At 51.4% G+C, this 14507-nt stretch overlaps 1 long non-coding RNA gene across 1 annotated transcript; it reads left to right on the plus strand.

Annotated features, from left to right (window-relative positions):
- The first annotated feature begins 7176 nt into the window (after nt 1-7176).
- LOC122564669 lies at nt 7177-9357 on the plus strand. Its single transcript, XR_006315963.1, has 2 exons — nt 7177-7737; nt 9176-9357. It is a non-coding gene; the product is annotated as an uncharacterized LOC122564669 (long non-coding RNA).
- Nucleotides 9358-14507: the final 5150 nt, after the last annotated feature.

Genomic DNA, 14507 nt, shown 5'->3' on the forward strand with positions numbered 1-14507 from the left:
GGACCCCGTACCCCAGTGAGAGCAGCCCCTTCAGGAGAGGGAGGGGGACCCCGTACCCCAGTGAGAGCAGCCCCTTCAGGAGAGGGAGGGGGACCCCGTACCCCAGTGAGAGCAGCCCCTTCAGGAGAGGGAGGGGGACCCCGTACCCCAGTGAGAGCAGCCCCTTCAGGAGAGGGAGGGGGACCCCGTACCCCAGTGAGAGCAGCCCCTTCAGGAGAGGGAGGGGGACCCCGTACCCCAGTGAGAGCAGCCCCTTCAGGAGAGGGAGGGGGACCCCGTACCCCAGTGAGAGCAGCCCCTTCAGGAGAGGGAGGGGGACCCCGTACCCCAGTGAGAGCAGCCCCTTCAGGAGAGGGAGGGGGACCCCGTACCCCAGTGAGAGCAGCCCCTTCAGGAGAGGGAGGGGGACCCCGTACCCCAGTGAGAGCAGCCCCTTCAGGAGAGGGAGGGGGACCCCGTACCCCAGTGAGAGCAGCCCCTTCAGGAGAGGGAGGGGGACCCCGTACCCCAGTGAGAGCAGCCCCTTCAGGAGAGGGAGGGGGACCCCGTACCCCAGTGAGAGCAGCCCCTTCAGGAGAGGGAGGGGGACCCCGTACCCCAGTGAGAGCAGCCCCTTCAGGAGAGGGAGGGGGACCCCGTACCCCAGTGAGAGCAGCCCCTTCAGGAGAGGGAGGGGGACCCCGTACCCCAGTGAGAGCAGCCCCTTCAGGAGAGGGAGGGGGACCCCGTACCCCAGTGAGAGCAGCCCCTTCAGGAGAGGGAGGGGGACCCCGTACCCCAGTGAGAGCAGCCCCTTCAGGAGAGGGAGGGGGACCCCGTACCCCAGTGAGAGCAGCCCCTTCAGGAGAGGGAGGGGGACCCCGTACCCCAGTGAGAGCAGCCCCTTCAGGAGAGGGAGGGGGACCCCGTACCCCAGTGAGAGCAGCCCCTTCAGGAGAGGGAGGGGGACCCCGTACCCCAGTGAGAGCAGCCCCTTCAGGAGAGGGAGGGGGACCCCGTACCCCAGTGAGAGCAGCCCCTTCAGGAGAGGGAGGGGGACCCCGTACCCCAGTGAGAGCAGCCCCTTCAGGAGAGGGAGGGGGACCCCGTACCCCAGTGAGAGCAGCCCCTTCAGGAGAGGGAGGGGGACCCCGTACCCCAGTGAGAGCAGCCCCTTCAGGAGAGGGAGGGGGACCCCGTACCCCAGTGAGAGCAGCCCCTTCAGGAGAGGGAGGGGGACCCCGTACCCCAGTGAGAGCAGCCCCTTCAGGAGAGGGAGGGGGACCCCGTACCCCAGTGAGAGCAGCCCCTTCAGGAGAGGGAGGGGGACCCCGTACCCCAGTGAGAGCAGCCCCTTCAGGAGAGGGAGGGGGACCCCGTACCCCAGTGAGAGCAGCCCCTTCAGGAGAGGGAGGGGGACCCCGTACCCCAGTGAGAGCAGCCCCTTCAGGAGAGGGAGGGGGACCCCGTACCCCAGTGAGAGCAGCCCCTTCAGGAGAGGGAGGGGGACCCCGTACCCCAGTGAGAGCAGCCCCTTCAGGAGAGGGAGGGGGACCCCGTACCCCAGTGAGAGCAGCCCCTTCAGGAGAGGGAGGGGGACCCCGTACCCCAGTGAGAGCAGCCCCTTCAGGAGAGGGAGGGGGACCCCGTACCCCAGTGAGAGCAGCCCCTTCAGGAGAGGGAGGGGGACCCCGTACCCCAGTGAGAGCAGCCCCTTCAGGAGAGGGAGGGGGACCCCGTACCCCAGTGAGAGCAGCCCCTTCAGGAGAGGGAGGGGGACCCCGTACCCCAGTGAGAGCAGCCCCTTCAGGAGAGGGAGGGGGACCCCGTACCCCAGTGAGAGCAGCCCCTTCAGGAGAGGGAGGGGGACCCCGTACCCCAGTGAGAGCAGCCCCTTCAGGAGAGGGAGGGGGACCCCGTACCCCAGTGAGAGCAGCCCCTTCAGGAGAGGGAGGGGGACCCCGTACCCCAGTGAGAGCAGCCCCTTCAGGAGAGGGAGGGGGACCCCGTACCCCAGTGAGAGCAGCCCCTTCAGGAGAGGGAGGGGGACCCCGTACCCCAGTGAGAGCAGCCCCTTCAGGAGAGGGAGGGGGACCCCGTACCCCAGTGAGAGCAGCCCCTTCAGGAGAGGGAGGGGGACCCCGTACCCCAGTGAGAGCAGCCCCTTCAGGAGAGGGAGGGGGACCCCGTACCCCAGTGAGAGCAGCCCCTTCAGGAGAGGGAGGGGGACCCCGTACCCCAGTGAGAGCAGCCCCTTCAGGAGAGGGAGGGGGACCCCGTACCCCAGTGAGAGCAGCCCCTTCAGGAGAGGGAGGGGGACCCCGTACCCCAGTGAGAGCAGCCCCTTCAGGAGAGGGAGGGGGACCCCGTACCCCAGTGAGAGCAGCCCCTTCAGGAGAGGGAGGGGGACCCCGTACCCCAGTGAGAGCAGCCCCTTCAGGAGAGGGAGGGGGACCCCGTACCCCAGTGAGAGCAGCCCCTTCAGGAGAGGGAGGGGGACCCCGTACCCCAGTGAGAGCAGCCCCTTCAGGAGAGGGAGGGGGACCCCGTACCCCAGTGAGAGCAGCCCCTTCAGGAGAGGGAGGGGGACCCCGTACCCCAGTGAGAGCAGCCCCTTCAGGAGAGGGAGGGGGACCCCGTACCCCAGTGAGAGCAGCCCCTTCAGGAGAGGGAGGGGGACCCCGTACCCCAGTGAGAGCAGCCCCTTCAGGAGAGGGAGGGGGACCCCGTACCCCAGTGAGAGCAGCCCCTTCCCCCATGCACACAGGTACTCAGAGTCTATCCCCATGCACACAGGTACGCAGAGTCTATCCCCATGCACACAGGTATGCAGAGTCTATCCCCATGCACACAGGTACTCAGAGTCTATCCCCATGCACACAGGTACGCAGAGTCTATCCCCATGCACACAGGTATGCAGAGTCTATCCCCATGCACACAGGTACGCAGAGTCTATCCCCATGTACACAGGTACTCAGAGTCTATCCCCATGCACACAGGTACGCAGAGTCTATCCCCATGCACACAGGTATGCAGAGTCTATCCCCATGCACACAGGTACGCAGAGTCTATCCCCATGCACACAAGTACTCAGAGTCTATCCCCATGCACACAGGTACGCAGAGTCTATCCCCATGCACACAGGTATGCAGAGTCTATCCCCATGCACACAGGTACGCAGAGTCTATCCCCATGCACACAGGTACTCAGAGTCTATCCCCATGCACACAGGTATGCAGTGTCTATCCCCATGCACACAGGTATGCAGAGTCTATCCCCATGCACACAGGTACGCAGAGTCTATCCCCATGCACACAGGTATGCAGAGTCTATCCCCATCCACACAGGTACTCAGAGTCTATCCCCATGCACACAGGTACTCAGAGTCTATCCCATGCACACAGGTACGCAGAGTCTATCCCCATGCACACAGGTATGCAGAGTCTATCCCCATGCACACAGGTACTCAGAGTCTATCCCCATGCACACAGGTACGCAGAGTCTATCCCCATGCACACAGGTACGCAGGGAAATACCTGCAGTTAGACCTGAACATGCATGATTTCTCTCGGTAAACTGAGGACTGAGAGTAAATAAAATCTTTCACTTGTATAGCAACCTTCCTGAGCTGTAGCTTTGGAGCTGATTGTAATATTATGTTTAAACACAGTCCCTCCTGTAATGTCAGAATCATAGCAGATCTGTTAAACGCCAAGCTGATGGTAAATTTGGTCTGAAATATTGATGACACACGTGATTCCGGAAGTCAGCAGATGAATGCTTGCCTGAACATCAGCTCCCCTTGCTCACCTTGGTACCACCTGTAGCTCAGACACAGATTCTCTTCACCTGTTGGTCGTTTAGGGCCTCCTGTGGGTGAACTGGAAGTGTCCCTAACTCTGGTCAAGGAGGCCTGGATTCAAGTCGTACCTGATCCAGAGGTGTGTAATAACATCACTGAACAGAGGAATAGGAAAATATCTCACTAAAGATAGTGGTGTCCAGTCACTTGAGCTCAGAAATAGAGCCTGACACAGCAAGTGCTGAAGGAGTGCTGTGTATTTCAGTTGTGTGCAGATATTGGACATTAACATGTGTGACCTAGTCAATAAAGACAGACTGAAACAGGTTATATGGGATTTTTGTGGCTGCACATTCAGAAAATACATCTCTGTAAATAAATGTTTATGAAGGTAAAACAGATGGATTCAATCTTAAACTCCTCGCCTGACTCACAGCAATTAATCTCCACTTTGAAATGACAGTTTAAAGATTGACCCTGTTTACCCTCTGACATCAGTGTCAATAATCTCTTGGCTGCTACCTCAATTCAAACAGGAGGAGGCCATTCGGCCTTCGACTCTAGCCCACTAATCAATCAGATCATGGTGGATCTAATGTTAAACTCACTCTATATTCCTGTATATCCCTGATAATCAGACAGTCATATGGATCTATCATACAGTAAAAGGCCCTTTGGCCCATTGGGTCTGTGCCAGTCAATAATAACTCCCTAACTATTGTAATCACATTTCCCAGCACTTGGCCCATAGCCTGGGCATCGCAAATGCACATCGAAATCCTTCTTCAATGTGATGAGGATTTCAGCCCCTCCATCCCTCACAGGCAGCGAGTTCCAGATTCCCCACCACCCTCTATGAGTGTCGGATGGAGTTTAATTTAGATAAATGTGAGGTGCTGCATTTTGTAAAGGCAATTCAGGACAGGACTTATACATGTAATGGTAAAGTCCTGGGCAGTGTTGCTTAACAAAGAGACCTTGGAGTGCAGAATCATATTTGCTTGTAAATGGAGTCTCAGGTAGATAGGATACTAAGGCGCCATTTGGTATGCTTTCCTTTATTGGTCAAAATATTGAGTTTCGGAGTTGGGAGGTCATTTTGTGGCTGTACAGGACATTGTTTAGGCAATTAATGGAATACTGTGTGCAATTCTGATCTCCCTGCTACAGGAAAGATGTTGTGAAACTTGATAGGGCTCAGAAAAAATTTCCAAAGATGTTGCCAGAGTTGGAGGGTTTGAGCTATAGGGAGAGGCTGAACAGGCTGGGGCTGTTTTCCCTGGAACGTCGGAGGCTGAGGGGTGACCTTATAGAGGTTTACAAAATTATGAGGGGCATGGATAGGATAAATAGACAAAATCTCTTCACTGGGGTGGGGAAGTCCAGAACTAGCGGGCATAGGTTTAAGGTAAGAGGGGAAAATTTTTAAAGTGATACGCAGAGACTGGTACATGTATGGAATGAGCTTCCAGAGGAAGTGGAGGAGGCTGGTACAATTACAGCATTTAAAAGGCATCTGGATGGGTCTATGGATAGGAAGCGGGTTATGAGCCAAATGCTGGCAAATGGGACTAGATTGGGTTGGGATATCTGGTCGGCATGGACGAGTTGGACCGAAGGGTCTGCTTCCATGCTGTACATCTCTATGACTCTATGCTAACCTTTGGCATTGCAGGAATTAAACCCACATTGTTGGGGCCACTCTGTATTAGAAACCAGCTGTCTGGCCAATTGAGCAAACTGAACCCCTTTAACCTATCTAGCCTTTACTTGTGAGGTAATCTTGATGTCCTGGCTCCAATACACATCTCTTAAGCAAGGTTAATCAAGGATATTATCTGGTCATTGCTTCATGGATGTTTGTGGGATCTACCTGTGCACAAAATGGCGGTGGTGTTCCTATATTGAAACAAAGGCTGTGTCTCAAAGAATTGCATTGGCGGCACTCTGGCTCAATGGTTAGCACTGCTGCCTCACAGCTCCAGGGACTCAGGTTTGATTCCAGCTTCGGGTGACTGCCTGTGTGGAGTTTGCACATTCTCCCCGTGTCTGCGTGGGTTTCCTCCAACAGTCCAAAGATGTGCAGGTTAGGGTGGATTGGCCATGGGAAATTGCCCATAGTGTTCAGAGCTGTGTAGACTTGGTGGATTGGCTGTGGGAAATGTCGGGGTTAAGGGAAGAGGGTGAGGGGGGGTGGGATGCTCTTCAGAGGGTTGGTGTGAACTCGATAGGCTGAATAGCCTGCCTCCACACTGTAGGGATGTAACTGGCTGTGAAGTGTCTCGGGAGGCCGTGAGGAGAGAGTCTGAGCTCGGTTTGTTTCACTCGGGGTTTTTCTGGTTTGTTTATTTCCAGGAGAGAAGCCTCACAAGTGCCAGGTGTGCGGGAAATCCTTCAGCCAAAGCTCCAACCTCATTACCCACAGCCGCAAGCATTCAGGCTTCAAACCTTTCGGCTGTGAACTCTGCACCAAAGGTTTTCAGCGCAAGGTGGATCTCCGGCGTCATCGGGAGACCCAGCACGGGATGAAGGTGTAGGAGCAAGCAGCCATCCCGCATGGGTCGGAGTGGGTGGACGTACAGTCAACTGGCCATGCCCTTTGGAATGTTCTGGAGAGCCACTCTGTTTCAGGGCATTTAGGGGTTTGGCCACAAATACTGGAACATCTGATCCCTCTGTGCTGTCGCCCATTCTCACCTTCTCTGTCATTACTCCAGAGGTGGTCTGTGTGATTTTGGAGTTAATGTCAATGTCATAGAGTCATAGAGATGTACAGCATGGAAACAGACCCTTCAGTCCAACTCATTCATTATGACCAGATATCTGAAATAAATCTAGTCCCATTTGCCAGCACTTGACCCATATCCCTCTAAACCCTTCCTATCATCCTTGATTATCCGAAAGTCAATTATCCGAATAAGTCTGCAAGATGCCAATGCTTGGCTAAACTGTGTTATCTGGCATCCGATTATCCGAACATTCGATTATCTTAACAAAATACTCTCCATCCATGTCGTTCGGACAATCAAGGCTCCTCTCTATCCATCCAGATGCCCTTTAAATGTTGCAATTGTACCAGCCTCTATCACTTCCTCTGGCAGCTCATTCCGTACACGCAACACCCTCTACGTGAAAAAGATGCCCCTTAAGTCCTTTTAAAATCTTCCCCTCGCCACCCTAAATCTATGCCCTCTAGTTCTGGACTCCCCCACTCCAGGAAAAAGTCCTTGTCTATTCACCATATCCAAGCCCCTCATGATTTTATAATCCTCTAAAAGGTCACCCCTTAGCCTCCGACGCTCCTGGGAAAACAGCCCCAGGCCTGTTCAGCCTCTCCCTATAGTTTAAACCCTCCAACTCTCCCAACATCGTTGTAAATCTTAACTGAACCCTTTCAAGTTTCACAACATCCTTCTGATAGGATGGAGACCAGAATTGCACGCAAAATTCCAAAAGTGGCCTAAGCAATGTCATCAGGCATTGTTACCACCAAAATGGAGCAGGCTGATCACTCTCAGGCGATCACCCTCCTCTCTAACCTTACAACCTCTGTCAGCGCCTAAAATCCTTCAACAACTCCACAATTAGCGAGTTTTGTGAAGATTAATAGCTCAGGTTGAGGTTCTGGATGTAGGTTTGTTTGCTGAGCTGGAAGGTTCATTTCCAAATGTTTCGTCACCATATTAGGGAACATCTTCAGTTGGCCTCAGGCAAAGATGTTACCTAGTATGGTGATGAAACATCTGGAAATGAACCTTCCAGCTCAGCGAGCAAACCTACATCCAAAGCTCCACAATTCTACGTTCTGACCTCTCATGTATCACACAGTCTCTTTGCTCCCTCAGCAGTGTTGACCTTAAACTTTGCAATTTTCTCCCGCAACTTCTTCACCTGTCTCTCTTTACTCCTAAGACACACCCAAGAATCTACCTCTTTGTCCATGGACTACGTTTGTGGTAAGCCATGCTAGTCGCCTCTTTTTAAAAATTTGCTCAGTGTCAAGGTTTCTCTTTAAGATGCTACATAAATGCAAGTTGTTGTTGCTGATGAACTTAAGTCAAACCAATCCTGCAGGTGCTGAGTTTGGAAGCAGTTATTTTTGACTTGAAACATCAATTCTGTTTCTCTCTCTCCAGATGCTGCCAGACCTGCTGAGCTTTTCCAGCATTTTCTGATTTTATTTTCAATCTTCAACGTCTGCAGCGATAGAATTATGTGGCTCTCTCTTTGGTGCAGGGGGACAGTGTGACCCCAGTGCCGCAGGGTTTGTGGAGGGGTGGTGTGAATTAGTTGGGGGTTCCTGCTCTCTGACACCGTCCCATGTACTGCACGACCTGAACATTGATGGAAGGGCAAGGACAGAAACAGAATTATTCAGAGAACGTGACTAACCTTGTATAAAAGCCGGATGCTGGAATCTGAAACCAACAGAGAAAATGCATTCACTAATGAATGCACTAATCCACTAATTTTCACTAATGAAAATCTCAGCAGGTCTGGCAGCATCTGTAAGGAGAGAAAAGAGCTGACGTTTTGAGTCTAACTGACTTCTATCTCGCAGAGGCTGAGCGCCAACTCTCAGATTCCTCCTCCTACCTCCCCCTGGAGCATGACCACACCACTGAGCATCAAGCCATTGTCTCCAAAACTGTGACTGGCCTGATTTCCTCCGAATGCCTCCCCCCAACAGCTTCCAACCTCACAGTCTCCCAACCCCGGACAGCCAGTTTCTACCTAATCTCCAAAATCCACAAGAAGGACTGTCCCGGCAGGCCCATTGTGTCAGCAGAGCTTTGACAAAGGTCAGTTAGACTCGAAACGTGACTAACCTTGTGCTGGGAACCTCTCTTTAATTTCAGTGTTTCCTTTTATGCACATGAACATAATTTTAGACAAAGAGACACAGAGCAGGAGTAGACCATTTGGCCCTTGAGTCTGCTATGCCATTCAATACTACCATGGCTGATCCCTTATCTCAATGCAATATTCCCACTTTCTCTCCATACCCCTTGGTGCCTTTAGAGATTTACCCATCACTTCTTTGACTGTATTTTTAGAAACAAAGGGCTGGAGGCCCTTTGAGCCCGCTCTGCCATTCATCGTGATTATGGCCAAGTCACCAGTTCCTGCATTCCCCCACGTCCATATTCAGTGACCAGGCCTCTCCAACCTTCTGTAGGAGATAATTCCACAAGTACACCAGCCTCTGAGTGAAGAAATATTTCCTCATCAATGGTCTACTCCGTATCGCCCCGAGACAGTGTCGCTTGTCCCTGTGGTGCTCAGGATGGATCACTGGACTCGAAACATGAAATACTGCTTTCTCTTCCCAGATGCTGCCAGACCTGCTGAGTTTCTCCAACACTTTATGTTTTTGTTTGTCCCTGGTTTTAGGTTCCCCAACCAGCGTAACCATCCTCCCAGCAACTTGCGTGTGGCCACCCTGGGTAGACTTTTCTGCATTTCAATCAGGAACAAGTGAGGACTGCAGATGTTGAGATCAGAGTCAAAAAGTGTGCCTCTTTCTGTTTCTGATGGTGGATGGACTTTATTAAAATAAATGTTTGCTGAATTAACTGGCTTTCAGTCGAATTCTTTGCCTCAGTTTTACTCCAAAGAGGTTGTTTTTCTGACCATTCTCTCCGGGTTCTGCTGTGTAACCCCCTGCCCCTGGGAAGCAGTAGTTGGCAAAATCCTTGCCAACGTATACCACCCTCTGTGAGAGACTGGCTCCCTGTTGCCAGATTCAACAACAACAGCTTTTGTTCAATACCAGGCTGGCAGAGACATTATTGGCATTGGGTGGGAAGTGCAACCAGACAGGTGCCAGCTACAAGTATCACTCCCGCCTCTGAATCAGAAGGTCACAGACATCTACAGCACAGAAAAAGGCCCTTCAGCCCATCTGGTCAAAAACATCCCTCCCATAATGTGGTTTCCAGAACTGCACACAATTCTCTCCCTGTGGCCTAACCAATGTTTTATGTAGTTCCAGCATCACCTCCCTGCTCCTAAATTATATACCATGACTAATAAAGGCAAGAATCCCAAATGCCTCCTTTACCTTTGTGTCCACATGTCCTGCCACCTTCTGGTAGACACAAACACCAAGGTCTCTCGGCTCACCTTCTGGGTTTGAATCCCACTCGAGGTTTTGAGTGTAAAACCCACACCTGGCACTCCAGCGCAGTACTGGGAGAGTGCTGCACTGTCTGAGGTATCTTCTTTCAGGTGAGGGGTTCAAGCGGGCACACAAACATTGCTGTGTCCTGTGGGATGTCAAAGATCCCACCGCACTGTTATAAAGAGGAGCAGGAGAATTCTGGCTAATAATTCCTCAATCAGCGTCACATTATTGTCACATTTCTGTTCACTTGGTGAAAATGAATTGCTGGATTTCCTACAATACAACAGTGACAACACTTCAGAAATATTTCATTAGTGGTAAAGCAGGCAGTCCTGAAAAAACAGAATTTAATTATTTTTAATAAAGGAGAGATCCAGTGAAAGAGTGGGGGTTTGTAGCCAGTAATAGGAGCACCTTCATCTCAGTGTCTAAGCAGGAGGAAGAGGAAACATCGAATTGTGTGTGTGTGCGTGTGTGTGTGCATGTGTGCGTGTGCGCATGTGTGTGTGTGTGTGTGTGAGTGTGTGTGTGTGTGAGAGAGTGAGCTTAGGTGGGTGTACAGTGGTACAGGAATGTCAGAGGGTATGGGAGATTTGAGTGTGTGAATGTGTGTCTGTGTGTGCTTGCATACCTATGTCCAACAGGTTTATTTGGAAGCACTAGTTTTTGGGTGCTGCACCTTGATCAGGTGGTTGGGACCTGCTGTCACTGTCCCTGTCATGGTCTATGTTCATTAGTTAAAAATCACAACCACCTGATGAAGGAGCAGTGCTCCGAAAGCTAGTGCTTCCAATTAAACCTGGACTATAAACTGGTGTTGTGTGATTTTGTGTGATTGTGTGAACCGCAGTCCAACACTGGCTCCTCCACATCATAGCTATGTCTGTGAGTGTGTGTGTTGTATGTGAGCTGATATCAATGCTCACTAACCGAGATAGAGCTTTCCAGGGACTGAGTAAGGAAGCTGGTGAGCAAGGTGTTAAATCTTTATCTTGCGACCTTACTCTGAGCCACTGGGGAGAGCCATGTGATGGGGTTTTGCCTATAGCCAAAGGAAAATTTGCCTGCGACCTTTAACCTCTCCAACATGCATAGAGCGCGTGCATGCACACACACATATATCTTGCCCCACCCCCCCACTCCTCAACTCCCCCCACTTTGTCCCATCCTGCAATCCTCCCCACTACTCCAACTAACTGAGTGGACTGTAGGCTGGAACAGTTCCTGCAAAGGCTGAGCAGGGCATTTAAATATTTGACAAACAAATTTGCTGTGATGTTGAGGGAGCTGATTGTTTCAAATGTGTCAAGATTTCAGTCGAGAGCTGCCTGAGACAAAGGCAAATCAGGTAGTTTGGGAAAGAGACACAAATCAGTATTGGAGCTGTGTGGCTGAGAGTTGAACAGGTTTGGGAACTCTGGTGCCAAGTATGCAAATATTGGAGTCACTTGCCTCATTGTATTTGAAGACACTGGCTTTTATTGGCAGGTTCTGAGAAGTCACTACCAGCTGGGACCCACTGTCACTATCCCTGCCATGGTCTATGTCCACTAGTTAAAAATCACACAACACCAGGTTATAGTCCAACAGGTTTATTCAGAATTACAGTACCAACATTTGGAGCACGGCTCCTTCATCCGGTAGCTGTGGAGCAGCAGCGTTCTGAAAGCTTTTACTTCCAAATAAACCTGTTGGACTTCAACCTGGTGTCATCTAATTTTTAACTTTGTCCACCCCAGTCCAACACCGGCACCTCCACATCCTGTGTGTTTGTGTGTGCGCGCATGTCTATGTCAGTGAGTGTGTTATGTGTATATCTGTGTATCTGTCTGTGTCTGTGAGTGTGTGTCAGTGTGTATCTGTGTATCTGAGCTGAAAAATGTGTTTCTGGAAAAGCGCAGCTGGATTCCTGAAGATGGGCTTATGCCCGAAACGTCGATTCTCCTGCTCCTTTGATGCTGCCTGACCTGCCGCGCTTTTCCAGCAACACATTTTTCAGCTCTGATCTCCAGCATCTGCAGACCTCACTTTCTGCTAGTGTATCTGTGTATCTGTCTATGTGTGTGTGTGTCTGTGTGTCAGTGTGTATCTGTCTGTCTTTGTGTGTGTCAGTGTGTATCTATGTCAGTGTGTATCTTTTATCTGTCTGTCTGTGTCTGTGTGTATCTGAGTATCTGTGTCTGTGTTTGTGTGTCAGTGTGCATCTGAGTATCTGTCTGTGTCTGTGAGTGTGTGTATGTGTGCCTGTGTGTGTCAGTGTGTGTATGTGTGCCTGTGTGTGTCAGTGTATTTTTTGCCTGTGTGTGTGTCAGTGGGTATCTGTGTATTTGTCTGTGTCTGTGTCTGTGTGTCAGTGTGTATCTGTGTGTCTATCTATGTCTGTGTGTCAGTGTGTATCTGTGTATCTGTCTGTGACTGTGTGTGTGTCAGTGTATATCTGTGTATCTATCTATGTCTGTGTGTCAGTGTGTATCTATGTATCTGTGTGTATATATACAGCTGTCCATTACCACAGCTGTGAGCTGGTATCAGTGCTACAGAGATAGAGTTTTCCAGGGACTGAGTAAGGAAACTGGTGAATAAGGTTTTAAATCTTTATCTTGCGACCTCACTCTGAGCCACTGGAGAGAGCCATATGATGGGATTTTGCCTGCAGTCAAGGGAAGATTTTAGAAGAAAGGGAGATGATCTTATTGAAACCTATAAAATCCTGAGGCACTTAACAGGGAGGATGCTGAGAGGATGTTTCTGTAACAGGGTGAAGATTGTTCCCACTTGTAAAAGCAAAGAAGGACAAGAGGATGTGGACTAAAAGTGATTTGCTAAAGGAGCAAATGTGATGGGAGAATAAACGTTTTCATGTAGCCAGTGGTTCAGGTCTGGAATACGGTTACGGTTACGGTTGGAAGGGTGGGGTTTGAGAGCAGAGGTGCGGGATGTGGATGAGATGCATTGGAGGGCATCTTTAACCACGTGGGAGGGGAAATTGCGGTCTCTAAAGAAGGAGGCCATCTGGTGGAACTGGTCCTCCTGGGATCAGATACAGCGGAGGTGGAGGATTTGGGAATACGGGATAGCATTTTTGCAGGAGGTAGGGTGGGAAGAGGTGTAATCCAGGTAGCTGTGGGAGTCGGTGGGTTTGTAGAATATGTCAGTGTTGAGTCGGTCACTGTTATGGAGATGGAGAGGTCCAGGAAGGGGAGGGAGGTGTCAGAGATGGTCCAGGTGAATTTAAGGTCGCGCTGGAATATGCTGGTGAAGTTGATGAACTGCTCAACCTCCTCGCGGGAGCACGAGGTGGTGCCGATGCAGTCATCGATGTAGCAGAGGAAGAGGTGGGGAGTGGTCCCGGTGTAACTACGGAAGATGGACTGTTCCATGTAACTGACGAAGAGACAGGCATAGCTGGGGCACATGTGGGTGCCCATGGCTACCCCTTTCATCTGGAGGAAGTGGGATGATTCAAAGGAGACATTATTGAGGGTGAGGATCAGTTCAGCCAAACTAATGAAACTGTCCGTGGAAGGGTACTGGTGAGCATGTTGGGAGGGGAAGAAACTGAGGGCTTGGAGGCCCTGGTCATGGCGGATGGAGGTGTATAGGGACCGGATGTTCATGGTGAAGATGAGGCATTGGGGGCTGGGGAAACAAAAGTCTTGGCGAGGTGGAGGGCGTGGGTTCTCTGCTGTCACAATTCTGTGATTGACTCTGACTGGAACGAGAGCAAACAGGTTAAAACGAAGGGGTCTTCTATTTAAAATGATCTATGCCTCAGAGAGTGCTGGAGGGAGCACACTGTTTGTGTAATTTTAAGGCAGAGATTGATAGCTTCCTGACCCGAGAGGGAGTTGAAGGGCATCAGTGGAGGGAAGGGCATACCCAAATCAGCCATGACCTTACCGATTAGTGGACTAGGCTGACGGGAAGAATGGTCTGCTGCTGTCCCTGATGTTTGTGTCATGGCTGCTCTGCCCTGTGAATGTGTTGGGTGAGAATACTGAACCGTCCAATGGCCAGCTTCATTACTGAAGGTGTCAGCTGCTACTGGGATTGTGGGAGGGTGGGGGGGGCGCGGGGTAGTTGGGGGGTGGGAGGGGGCAACATGCTCTGAGGGAAAGGTCAAGTGTCCAAGAGAGACTCAAATACTTCCCCCCCTTCCCCCCTTCACTCCCTTGCTTTGGGCCAGTCCCATTGTACAAGGGGTGTTCCCTTTCAGATGAGATGCTAAACTGAAGACCCCCTTACAGTATCAGTTGGATGTCAAAGAGTCCACTTTGAAGAAGAGCTTAGATATTTTTCCCTGGTGTCCCGGTAAGCAGGTTGGCATGGTGACTCAGTGGTTAGTGCTGCTGCCTCACAACACCAGGGACACGGGTTCAATTCCAGCCTTGGGTGACTGTCTGGGTGGAGTTTACACAGTCTCCCCGTTTCCCCCGGTTTCCCCCGGGTGTTCCAGTTTCCTCCCACAGTCCAGAGCTGTGCACGTTAGGGTGGATTGGCCATACTAAATTGTCCATAGTGTCCAACGCTGTGCAGGCTAGGTGGGTTAACCATGGGAAATGCAGGGTTACGGGGTATGGTGAGGGTCTGGGCCTGGGA

This window comes from Chiloscyllium plagiosum, chromosome 30 (genome assembly GCF_004010195.1).
Source record: "Chiloscyllium plagiosum isolate BGI_BamShark_2017 chromosome 30, ASM401019v2, whole genome shotgun sequence".
NCBI lineage: Eukaryota > Metazoa > Chordata > Chondrichthyes > Orectolobiformes > Hemiscylliidae > Chiloscyllium > Chiloscyllium plagiosum.